The sequence below is a fragment of the Zingiber officinale genome, chromosome 6A (assembly GCF_018446385.1).
Source record: "Zingiber officinale cultivar Zhangliang chromosome 6A, Zo_v1.1, whole genome shotgun sequence".
In the NCBI taxonomy this organism is placed as follows: domain Eukaryota; kingdom Viridiplantae; phylum Streptophyta; class Magnoliopsida; order Zingiberales; family Zingiberaceae; genus Zingiber; species Zingiber officinale.
Genome location: NC_055997.1, coordinates 121,059,868 through 121,073,587, shown reverse-complemented (window position 1 = coordinate 121,073,587; position 13,720 = coordinate 121,059,868). Strand labels below are relative to the sequence as shown.

The 13,720-nt window shown below is 44.3% G+C and overlaps 1 pseudogene; it reads right to left on the bottom strand.

Moving 5' to 3' along the window:
* Positions 1 to 431: 431 nt before the first annotated feature.
* Positions 432 to 3,988, bottom strand: LOC121994361 (annotated as a pseudogene).
* Between the last annotated feature and the right edge of the window lie 9,732 nt (positions 3,989 to 13,720).

Genomic DNA, 13,720 nt, shown 5'->3' with positions numbered 1-13,720 from the left:
GTGCGTAGGATTTGAGGGAAGCTTCTTCTGGGAGAGAAAGGTAAGCTACTAGTCAACCACCAATCCACCGTGTCCAACGCGCCATCTCTATAGTTTTCGGACAAGATCAGCAAACATTATTTTGGATACATGAGATCTGATTGTGAATACAACCAAAATGATCTGGTTTACAGTATTGTTTGAGCAAGAAGAGTTGATGACCTGATTGCCATAGCAGTTGTTCCCCTACTGAATTACTTGTGTGTTTAGCCTTTACAAGCTTAATCACGAAGGATTTTCAATGAACGAATAGTAAAATCTAATAAATCTCCATGCAAGTTTATGCACATCTTCTCATTTTTAAATTGGCCAAGGAAAATAATTTTTTTTCCTGTTTATTGAGGAACTGTAAAACTACATTGACAGCACAATATTTTCTAATCTTATGTCTCATCATTTTGCTGTTCTCTTCACCAAAGAAATGCCACTTGGATCCCCTCCCAACTCTTCAAACACCACAAGGTAATTCCCAGTTGGATTTAACCATGATCGAGGAACATGATACCTGACATTTAAAACCAATAATTAGTTAGTGCTGAAGGTGAAACCTTATCTCCAAATTTGCAAACTGTTTAGCCTGGTCTAGGTTTCAAAAGATTGTGTACTCACCATTTTTGAGAAGGTTCTCCACAGTTGCTTAGACATTTATTCTGATTGTAATTGCCACGGTAATCACAGCTCCTACAAGTGCCTGATGCCTTGTTAGCAGGCCAGTAGCGGCCAATGCCCTGCCCATTGATCCATATCTGACCTTTCCCCATGCTGCTCATGTCCAAAGCCAATGGCTCATTTCCAGATGGAGCATTGAAGTAGGCCTGCACAGTGAGACCAACTTAAGGTCGCCACTCCTACAAAGTAAGGGTCATGCTGATACTCCACTGACCTTGTACCAGGTGAAGGGCTGGTCCTTGGCTGCATCTCCCCACTTAACTGAAGAACTGCCACTAGCAGTGTGCAGATTCAAATGCTCACCATTTGTACCAATCTGCAAAGTGCAAACACATCATTTTCTTTCTCAGATACTAATCAGAAAGGAATTGTCAATAAAGAAATTGAAAAGTGGATAAGGGAAACCTGATAAGTCCATTTCTGTGATGACAAGTCTCTCTTTCCCTCATTAAGGCCATCTACGGTCACTGGCCCTAGAACACCCACATTCCGTGTCTCAAAGTGATTGCCAACATTCTGAAACAAACACAAGTTCATCAGTTATGAGATTGATTGCTTTTTATTTTTTTACAGAAATATAGTTTGCACTCACTTGTAAGCCAACTGATACACTCAAAATGGAGATCTTGTTGCTTCCTTGCCACATTTTCACATACCCTGAATAAGTTACCTTTGGATTGACTATATCACCATATACGAACCCTGCAGAAAATTAACTGTTTAAATGTATAATTTAGCGAGTGAAACAAGATTGGTTAGGCGAGAGCAATGCTCACCGAACTTCTCTCCATTGACGAAAACTTGCATGGCATGACCGGCCGACATCACAGTCAGATAAGGCCACTTGCCACTCTTCAGGAATTGTTCATCCGGGCTGATGTCGATGCTGAAAGGATTGTTAATATATGGGTCATTGACTTTGCTTCATCTGATCAAAGATTTCAAAAGCAGTTAACTCTCTAATTACATCTTGTTATACTCACTATGTGGTGTACCAAAGGTAATCTGACTTGTCCCATGTCAAGCTTAACTGTTCAATTAGTCCATCTTTTGTGAAGGAACTACCGTCCAATGAGCTGATATCTTCAGTATAGGACTTAAAAGAGAACCCTTCGAACCACGACATCTTGATCTGCGAAGTTGGAGCTGCTACCTGAATCGTAATCGAACATTAGTCCCAAAGTCGTTAGCCAAAGTCGTTAGCATATAGCGCATTCATGAACACCGAAAATCTTACCTTTGCAGTGTTGAATGTCACGGTTTTGCAATCAGGAAGGACACTAATGGACCAAGCTGGAAGGTCATAAGGGAATCCATTGAAAGTGACTCTAACAGCTGAACTAGGATCATTGTTAGCAAGGAATGCAGCACAGGAACCGGAGTTCGATCGGAACACATGAGCCTATAAGGAATCAAAGATAAGTTCTTGCCAATTTTTAAACCATTGAAAGACTGTGGAACTAAACAAACCTCTTGACTGTTTCCAAGTTTGGTGACTGTGGGATCCCCTGACACAAGGGCCGGCTCACAGAGTTTGATGGCCTTGTGGAGGTCCCTTAGGTGACCCCATTTAGGTTGCCTCAAGAGCCCTGGGAAAAGGGTTTAGGAGCGTAAACAACAGGTTTTAATAAAATATATATAATTTTTTCATACCATATTCATCAATTGGGGCATCATAGTCATAGCTTGTTGCAATGAAAGGGCCACCGGAAGTTCGACCGAAATTTGTTCCTCCATGATACTGCCAATCTTTTTCACTTGAGTTACTTGTTAATTGAAAAATCTAAGTAAAACAAAAGATTTTCTTACCATATAGTAATTGATGAAAGATCCACCTTTCTGTATAAACTTTGCAACTGCATACGCTACGTCCTCAACCGGCCTGTAAGGAACTGGGCCTCCAAAAGCAGTGAACCTATGAAAATCGAGACAAATGAATTAATTCAGGATTTTTTTTTTTGGTAATTTAAGGGGATAAAATAATTACCAGCCAGTCCAGAGTTCTGTCCAAATACTTGGTTTATTAGGTTTATTTGGAGAGAACCAATCGCAGTAGAAATCATTGCATGTGTTTATCTAAAAACACAACGCAAAAGTCAATTAGTTTTTTTTTTCCTTTTTTAAAGAAAAATAAGAAGAAAAAGGGAAAAGAAAAACACTAATTTAATGAGAAGAGATCTATTGGGGACTTACTACTGGATCAGGGGCATCGTCTTGTTTGCACATAACCCATGGAACGCCTGTGCTCAGACCCACAGCCATTTGAGCAGCCCAGTTGGTGTAACGCACAGCCGGAGCACCTCCATGAGATTCTACCATACCGTATTCATTCTCAATCTGCTCAAATTATAAATAAATAAATAAATAAATAATATTTTATTAAAATTTTGTTAAACACTAAAAATAATGCCTACCTGACATAGTATAATGGGGCCGCCCTGTGTCTGAAACAGACCTTCGGCCTTCATCATGGAGACGATCTTTGTCGTAAAACTCTCCATCGCCGCCTTTTGCATTAAAATAAAAGGGATGTTTTTAGTTGGAGATCAAGTTAACTATTAAAAAAAATGGATTTTTATGGGAAATCCTACCTTGAAGGGCCCATTGTCTGTCCTAAACTGGATTCCAGGAACATACTTAAGCCAAACAGGAAATCCTCTGTTTTATAACAGATGAATTACTATCAGCCGATTGCATGGGAAGAGTTTAAAGAAGAAAGAAGGAGAAGTGGAAGAACACGACGTACCCGAAGTTCCATTCTGCGCAAGCATAAGGACCAATTCGAAGATGAACGTAGAGGCCGGCCTCTTTCACCAGCTTGACGAATCGAACGAGGTCGTAATTGCCTCCAAAGTAATACTGTCATTGAAATCTTTAGTTCAAGAAGAGAGCAGGATTGGAGAACAGAGGAGGAGTTCTAGCAAAACCTGTCCTCGAGAAGGCTCGTGGCCGTTCCAGAACACGTAGCTCTGGATCACATCCAAGCCGCCATCTTTTGCCTTCTGGATAAGGTCTGGCCACATCTGGAGACGATCCCAACAATAAAATTCAAATTTTGCACAATAAAAACTAAGAAATCCAGAGAATAATGTTTCATCCTTACGTCCGGCGTGCTCCTCGGGTAGTGTATCGAACCGGAGATTAAAATCCTCCTATGACCGTCGATGATCAGCGCCTTATGATCGTAGCCGACGGAGGCTTCCACCGGCAACGTTGACGCCGCCAACATCACCGCCGCCAGCAGCAGCAGCACCAGCGCCAGGAGCCTTCCGCCGCTCATGGTGGCCGTCCTATCCGTCGTCCTGGCTTCAAAAGCTCCCTCTGAAGTACTGTCTAATCTTGAACTTCCTCTGTTCTCTCTTTATCTGCCAATTTAGTTGAAGTGTGAAAGAGAGGGAGAAGGAGGAAAGCGGAGGGAGGCACTGCGCTTTAAGAAGGGGGAAGACTGCGAGCTCCGGATTGGTGGAAAAATGGAGGCTTCTGTGTAACTCACGGTGACGTGGAGACATCATCCCCGAATTCACATTTTGGCATAGATCGATGTGTGTGTGTGAAACAGTTATATTCTTAATATATCAGGTAATTAAATTATATCATATCCATAATATATGATAAACTTTTAAAACCTTTATTTTGATAAAAAAAAAATTAAGTATCTTACTATATATGTGCCAAAGGGACGATTTTTTAATAAAGTAACTCTTATAAGGAATCTGATAAACCCAATTAAATTAAATTTTAATAAATTATTTTTTATTAATCAATTCTCGACTATTCATTCTATTTTATTCCATTGAAATTACTGAAAGTTATAATCAATAAATATATTTTTAATTTATTGATCAAATCATAATAATTGAACTTTGAGAATGCAAAGGTAGAGATGATGATCTAAGTTAAGTAGTTATGTGTAGGGGCGGAATCAGAAAAAAAAATTCAAGGGGACTGAATTATACAGATATTTTTTTTTACGACTAAATAAAAATATTTAATAATTAAAGTTTTACATCAACTCTTGCATAATATATGATACTGCAGAAACTATACACACGAAGTCTGAAATCTAACGGACAAAGGAGTTAAGTTCTAGACTCTAGTCTATTCATTTCCACTGTGTTGATCCCTTTAAGGCTCCAACTCTTGCATAATATACGTTGCTGCAGAAACTGCAGCCAAATAAACATGAACGTCACTCACATAAATCGTAATATGCATGGAATTCTTATGAGAGATAGTGTAGAACAGAGCAAAAAAAAAAAGGTTCAGAATTTTAAGGAATCAACGATGAACAAAGAACACTTTAATAGCAAATGTTTCTGTCAATACAGAAGCAATAAGAAATAGGTCTACATCTCATTTTGCAACCCACTTGATGACTCAACATGAAACACTCTCCATGCAAAAGCTATTAGCCATTTAGCCTATTAAGTTAATCACAGCCAATTGATCTTATTGAACACTTAGGATTTTCATTTAAACCATATAACATGCTGCAATAATAATACTTACAATAGGTGATTGAAATGATATTGTTAGATTTTACCAAGAATCCAAGAGACTAGAACTCGAGAGTCAAGAGCCTTTCCCTTGTCCCACTTAATACTCGACCGATTCTCTATAACCTGATAAATTAACATTAAGAACATTTAATCTAACTTGCAAGAGAAAAAAAATAGAAGTTTAGGAAAGATTAGTTTACCTTTCTTCCATAGGCGAGCTTCATTTCCGGGTTGGCATAGAAGTCTACAACAACCGACAAGTCGGTACAAGAGGAGGCAATTGGATTCTACGAGACTGCATTTGTTGAAAATGTTGTAATATTTGCTCATTTTCAATTGTAGAAAAAATATCATTTTCAATGTATACAACTAGACTATTATTCATCCATTCATCTCCCATTCTATTGCGTAAATCAGTATTCACAGTCTTCATTGCAGAAAAAACTCGTTCAACCGAAGTAGTTGCAACTGGTAAAACTAATGTCAACCCTATCATACGATAAACCAATGGGAACACAAAATATTTTTTAGTCTCAACCAATTTCTGAGCAAAAATTCCCAAGTCATCAATTGAAGAAAAGTAAGGATCATCCCGCAGATTATAAAAGTAACTCATAAGTTGTTGTTCCAAAAATAAATAATCAGTACCACAGAAGTCCTCGGAATAAAAATCAGCAAGATGAATGAGTTTGTGAATATGAAATTGAGAGAAACAATTTCTTGGATGAAGACATGATATGCAACCAAGAAATTCCGTACTAACTTCTGAAAACCGATTATTCATCTCTTCTATAATTAAATCAACAACCTAGCATTCAAATTTGCAACCATGATAACATTAATAATCAATGAAATCTCTTTAACAAAACAAATAGATTTTTAGAAATAACACCTGACAAAAAATCTCCACACGATAATGATAAAAATTGGTGATGAGTTGCCCTCTACGTCTACCATGACCACGAGTTAGCATGTTGTCCTCCATATCAAGTATTGGAATCATATTCAATTCACAAAATGTGTTAACTTGTTCCAAAATTATCTGTCATCCATCTTCCCTGAAATCTTGTAGTCGACATTTCACACTTCTAACCAAGGACATGGCTTGAACAATATTTTGATCCCCTTGTTGTAGGGAAAGTGATAACTCATTTGTAATTCCCAATATATACTTCATCAAATGTAACACAAAAATAAATTGATAACTCTCCATCTTCTCAATTAAACCTGCGGCAACACCTTTATTCGCAGAATAAGAGGCATCATCATGTATATTTCCTAACACTTCTATCACTGAAGACCACATAGAGCATAAACGAAGTAATGTTAAGTAGTGTGATCCCCAACGAGTATCTCTAGGTCTTGCTAAACTAGTTTCTTGATTTTTCCCCTTTCTACTAGTAATTTCTCCACTTTCCAATTCAACAATTATTTTATCATGTTGAATCTTTCTAAGTTGATCTCTCCTCTTACAAGATGCTCCAGATATATTCACAATCATAGTGATATACCCAAAAAATTCACTCACAGTAAAATTGTCATGGGCAACAGCAACAAGAATTAATTGGAGTTGGTGAGAGAAACAGTGAACATACATTGAAAATGGATTTTCTTGTAGTATCAGAGATTTCAATCCATTGAACTCACCACGCATATTTAAAGCTTCATCATATCCTTGGCCTCTCAATCTAGATAATGATAAACCATGTTGCACAAATAAAGCATCAATAGCCATTTTCAAAGAATGAGAACTAGTGGCAGGCACATGCACAACTGCAAGAAATCGTTCAATCACACATCCTTTTTTATTCATATACCTTGATCCTGCCCCGAAGCTGAGTGGATGGCTACCGGAAAATACTGCTGATGTGGATCTTCGCGTGTGGTGGAAACGCCTCGCTCCTCCGCCGGTGGCGGAAACGTCTCGCTCTTGCAGTCACAAGTCGTTAGTGCCAAGCCGGGAGGGGGTTCCCGGCGACGACCCTCCGACGCTCAAGTCACACAATCGGCTCCAAGAAAAGAGAAAGGAATGAAGAAGTGAAATAGTGGTGCTCAGAAGCGTTTTTGCGCGTACCTCCGCGGATAACCACTCCTCTTCTTATATAGAGCTTCGATGGGTTGACTACACACTTCCCGATCGGACGTGACTTCCCACGTTTTCCTCAATAGTTAACATCGGGAAGGGATCCCTGACACCTTACCTTAAAGGGGCAGACGCATTTACACTAGGGCGGCGCAATCTTCGTCCGTACGATTTCCTGTCCATTCACGCCGTCAGCCAGCGGCATTGACTCCCAAAAGGATGTTTAAGACATATTTCCCTTTTCTTCTTAAATGTCAACCGCTAACCTGATGGTATTTCCTTTGATCTATCCGGCCAGCCCGCTCTGTGACATTCTATATATATATTCCGATTGGATTGGACTTCATTCTCTCGGCTCATCCTAGGTTCAGATCGGCCTCTTTGAACTCTTCAGCCTGGTTAGGCTGTGGGCTTGGCCTAACCCTCGCGAGTTTACCCCACCGCTCGACCACATGGGCCTGCTGCCCGGCTTGTCTCGTAACTGACTCTCCTCTATCTGTGACGATCATCCGATCGTTGAACCTCCCCAGTGAAGGGGCCCCACCCTACGCCATCACCGGATCACATGCCTCCCTTTTAAGTCTAGTCGAAGGAGGTCATAAGTCCGACTGACTGGACCAACTGGTGTGAAAAGACCTCCTTTGCCGGGTCGACTGTGACCCTTGGCCAGCACTCGGTTACCTGGCCTTGGTTCTCCTTTTAACGAAGTGCTCTTTGTAGGCCAATCGGCCGGCATGGATGACTGCCCGAGCTGCATAACCTGTTGGGTCGGCTTATGAGACTGTTGCCTAGGTAATCTCCGCGCAATCTCTAGGAAAGCGTATCATTCTGGCGCATTAATGTGTCGCATGCTTCTTTAATTATTCTGACAATTGCCCTATCGATGCCCGCCACATGTCCCTCCCTGACGACGCACGTTTGAGGCGACAGGCTGGGATGTGACCTTTGGGTTCATTTGAATTTTAAACGGCTGGATCTGCTTCTAGGTGTCTGTGCTGTTGATCGAACGACTGAGCGAAGTCTCTTGGTTTTTATAAGCTTGTCGTCGCCGTCTCCTTTTTTTCTTGCTTTCATTTCCGACGACCTCGTTAGTGCTCTTTCAGCGATTTTTCCCGTGCTCTTCAGCGAACCCCTGCGTCCTTCAGCGAATCTTTCTGCTTCCTGTCATCCCTATTCCGGGTGAGTCCATTATCTTCGTCCATAACGCCTTATTGCTTGGTCCTTTGTGATTTTCTAGTGGGCCTCTGTTCTTGCTTCTGCTTTCTTTTCCCTTTTGCATTTTCTCCCGACTCTTTTCGTTTTCTCCTTTTTATCATGGCTAGTACGTCGCATCCCTCTTCTTTTTCGGGTCCCTGGTATGAGACTATGGAGTCACGATTTGACGAAAATGATGCCCGAACCCTAGCCAACACTTTCGAACTCCCTCCTGGCTACGAGATACATGTCCCACTAGCCACCGATCGTCCTTCCGCTCCGCCGACCGGCTGTATCTGCTTTTTCCGTGACCAATTTACTGTCGGTCTGCGGCTTCCTTTTCACCCCTTCATCCTCGATGTTTGCAAATACTTCGGTCTATCCCCTTCTCAACTAGTTCCCAACTCCTTTCGTCTTCTATGCGGGGTAATTATCTTGTTCCGACTACACCGCATTCCTCTAACCCCTTCGATCTTCCACTTTTTTTACTACCCCGAGTTATCCGATCAGCTAGGCACTTTCCTCTTACAAGCCCGACCGAGCTTGGTCTTTTTTGACAGGATGCCTTCCTCCAATAAATATTGGAGAGAATATTTCTTCTTCATACTCTTCCCCGATCGGCCTTCCTTCCAGACTACTTGGCAACTTTCCCTGGGTCCTCAACCCCCCTTGCCTCGGTACAAGAATACTCCTGCTTATTTGCTTGCTGCTTTCATGCTGGCCGGTCAGAAGTTCAACATTCACAAGTTGCTGGAGGAAGGAGTTCTGGCCCTTTTCGGTCTTAGCCCGATTAGCCCATCTGAGCCAGTCAACCTAGGTATATAATCCCCTCACCTTTTTCTTCTTTATCTAACTGATTTCTCTTTTTATTTTGCAGCTGACATCATGATGAGGGTGCGCTTGATCGGGCAATCGAAGCTCACTAATGCCGATATTGATAAGGTAGTGGTTGAAGTCCTGGCCGAGCGGGGGTTTCAACCATCAGATCCTCCCGAGCAGCCAATGCCCACTCAAGGGCTTACCCAGGAGGCGGGAGGGGAGTCGAATGTCGTGCCGGTCAGCTCAGCGGCGGTGGAAGAGCCAATCGCAGAGCACATGACGGCTCAACTTGTCCCAGAGGAGGGCTCACAATCTGAAGCGCCGCTCGAGAATGCACGTAAAAGGCGCCGGGCTAAACAAGCTGCTTGCTCGGCGACTTCGGCTGAAAGGGTAGCCGACCGGACTGGTACTTCTGGCCCAATGTCGTCGGAAGCTGCCCACGTTTCGTCAGACCGCACACCGTCCGACCCCCTCGTCGACTCTCCCGTCGCTAATTTGCCGCCCTTATCGGATCAAGGCCGCATTTTGAGGTCCAGCATCAATCCGGCAACCACCTCCTCCCGTGTGGGCCGATCGGTCTCCTCCCATCCGGCCACCGCTCGTCGGAGACACGTAACAGCCACGCTACACCTTCCGACTGAAGACCTTTCAGCGCCAGTCGGATCGGCTGATCAAACTGAACACCGTATTATCAAAGGCCAGTTAGCGAAAATATGGGAAGATGCCCGCGCCCGTGCGGCCACCGCTCCTCCCGGAATGTTAGCCAACAGTTTTACTAAGCAGATTACCGGGGTAAGCTTCACTTTTGACCTTTGCACTTATCAATTTAGCTTTGCTTATGACCCACTCCTGCTCTCGCTTTTGACTTCCACAGTTTTGGGTAGACGGCTTGGCTATGAGCCAGAGGCTCGTCTTCGTGGAAGATGAGTTGAAACGGTTACAGGAAGCACCTGGCCAGTCAGGAACCACTCATGGATTAAATGACACCCAGGTGGCTCAACTGCAGGCCGACCTGGCTAAGAGCGAGGAACTACTGACTACCGAGCGGGGCAAGAGCGCTGAGCAAGCCGGATACATTGACCGACTTAAAAAAGAGATATCCACCTTTGAGGGCAAGATTACCCTAGCCGTCAACCGCAAGCAAAGGGATGTCGAGGATTTGGAAAAGAAGAATGTGGAAGCCCGGGCTCTTGAGCAAAAATTAAAGCAAGCCGAAGACAAGTTAAAAAATGTTGAAGCCTGCTGTTATCCGAGCAGAAGGCTCGCGAGTCTGAGGAGGCTACTTTAAGAAGCCAGCTGTCCGACAAAGACGCCGACCTGGCGGTGGTGAAAGCGGACTTAGAGAGCGCCCGGTCGGCCTTGGTGACCTACAAAGAAAATGAGCCCAGTCGCTTCGAAAAGATGAAGGTGGCTTACATCCGGTCTGACACTTTCGTGGATAAGTTCATCAACCGTGCTCTTCAACTCTTTGGCTGCGCCGTGGAGAACATCTTTGCCCAACTCCAGAAAAAGGGGCATCTACCTGCCGACCTGCCGAGCTCCACGATTGATCGCGACCATCTTAACGCCTCCATTCCTGACGATGTTTTGGATTATTTGGAGTGAACCCTTGAACCTCCCCTAATTCACTAAGCAATGTTTTGGATTGTATTCATTTGGCCACCGTGTGTATCCGGTTGGCACAAACTCCCATGACGTGACTCGCTTCTATGCTATCTGTGACGCTTTTCTTTAATATTTTGCTCGTCTTTGAATGTACCTAGTTGATTGTCTTGCTTTTACTTGTTGACCGATCACGCAAGCGCTGAAAATCGACGCTCAACAGTCGATGAAGCGAGGGTTTAAGGTCGCCGCTCGACCATCAATGAAGCGAGGGTTTAAGGTCGTCGCTTGACCGTCGATGAAGCGAGGGTTTAAGGTCGCCGCTCGACCGTCGATGAAGCGAGGGTTTAAGGTCGCCGCTCGACCGTCGATGAAGCGAGTTGCGTTTTAACGGGAAGGAGTTTGGGAGCAATCCTATTATTTTCTTCCTGCATCCAAAGAAACATACGTGCGGGCATGTGTACATGAATTTATTCACTCACCTCTCATCCGTCTCTATAGGGCTGGAGGTGATTTGCGCTCCACGGCCTATCTAACCTCCTTCCCTCCGCATCTTCCAAGTAGTATGCTCCCGACCGCAGCTTTTCTATGACCTTGAATGGACCCGTCCATGGAGCTTCTAGCTTTTTGACGTCCCCGACCGGCTTGACCCTTTTCCATACTAGGTCACCCACCTGGAAGGATCAAGGGATTACCCGGCGATTATAGTTCTATCGCATCCTTTGCCTGTAAGCTGTTAGCCGGGCGTCTGCTTTATCACGCGTTTCGTCCACCATGTCAAGTTCCATCCGTCGCCTTCCTTCGTTTTCTTCGTCATAACGAAGCATCCGATCGGACTCTATCCCAACCTCCACTGGGACGACCGCCTCTCCTCCGTATACTAAATGAAATGGCGTGAAACCAGTTCCTTCCTTGGGAGTCGTTCGTAACGCCCATAACACGCTAGGTAACTCATTCACCCAGCTGCCACCCATGTGATCGAGCCCAGTGCGCAGAATTCGCAGGATCTCTCTATTGGCTACTTCGGCTTGACCATTGCTTTGAGGATACGCCACGGAAATGAAGTGTTGTTCGATGTCGTACCCTTTGTACCATTCTTCAAGCTCCTGACCAACGAATTGTCGCCCATTGTCTGAGATGAGCCGACGTGGAATGCCGAACCGACAAATTATATGCTGTCAGATGAACTTTTTGACCATCTGCTCGGTTATTTTGACCAGTGGCTCGGCTTCTACCCATTTCAAAAAATAATCCACAGCCACTAGCAAGAATTTTCTTTGACCGGTTGCCATAGGAAAAGGACCAACTATGCCCATTCCCCACTGATCGAATGGGCATGAAACGGTTGATGTTTTCATTTCGGCAGCCGGTCGATGAGTCAGATTATTGTATTTTTGGCAGGATAAGCAAGTAGCTACTGACCGGCTCGCATCTCTTTGGAGGGTCGACCAGAAATACCCTGCTAAGATGATTTTCCTCACCAGCGATCGTCCGCCCGGATGTCCTCCGCAAGAGCCCTTGTGTACCTCTTGAAGGATGTATTCGGTATCCTCGATACCCACACACTTGAGCAAAGGGCGTGAGAAGGCTTTTTTATACAAGTGTTCACCAATCATAGTGAACCGAGCAGCTCTTCTTCTCAAAATTCGTCCAGCATCGCGATCTTCTGGTAAGGTTCCGGATCGGAGGAACCTGATGATGGGTGCCCTCCAGTCTTCCGGAAGTGATATTCCTACTGGCCCATCCACGTATGCCACTAGGGAGACCTGCTCGATAGGACAACCGGTGGCGATCGGCGTCACCGCGCTAGCTAGTTTTGCCAGTTCGTCCGCCGCTTGGTTCTCTGACCGGGGTACCTTATGAATAATGACCTCCTGGAAATTTGCCTTGAGCTTTTCAAAGGCGTCCGCATATAATCTGAGCTGAGCATTGTTGATCTCAAACGTTCCATTCAGTTGCTGGGCTGCCAACTGTGAATCCGAGTATAAGAGTACCTTGGTGGCCCCGACCTGCCGAGCAGCTTGAAGCCCAGCTATGAGGACTTTGTACTCAGCTTCGTTGTTGGTGGCTCAATAGTCTAATCGAATGGACAGATGCATTCGGTCTTCTTTCGAGGATATAAGCAGGATACCTACTCCACGGCCTGGTCGGGCGGACGAGCCGTCAACATATATTCTCCATGGGGATTCAGGCTCGGGATCTGGTACTTCTGTGATGAAATCTGCCAAAGCCTGTGCTTTAATAGCCGACCGAGGCTGATATTGTATGTCGAACTCGCTTAGCTCCGTGTTCCGTTTGATTAACCGGCCGGACGCTTCGGGATTGAGCAGGACTCGACCCAAGGCGCCATTAGTCATCACGATTATGGGATGAGCCAAGAAATAAGGCCGAAGTCTCCGGGCGGCGAGGACTAGAGCGTAAGCAAGCTTCTCGAGTCCTGTATAGCGTAACTCAGCGTCTTTCAATATATGGCTTAAAAATACACCGACTGCTGACTTCCTTCTTTCTCAACGATTAGCGCTGAGCCGATGGCATGCTCGGTGGACGATAAATAAATTAAAAACGGTTCTCCCACAGCCGGCTTGGCTAGGATGGGCAGAGAGCTGAGATATTGCTTGAGTTCTTCGAACGCCATTTCACATTTGTCATCCCAATGGAATTTGGTCGCTCGCCTTAAGATCTAGAAGAATGTCAGGCTCCGGTCAGCCGATTTTGATATGAATCTTGATAGGGCCGTGATTCTTCCGGTCAGCCTCTGTACTTCCTTCAGGTTGCGAGGTGGTGCCATGTCATGGAGAGCTATTACTGTCACGCC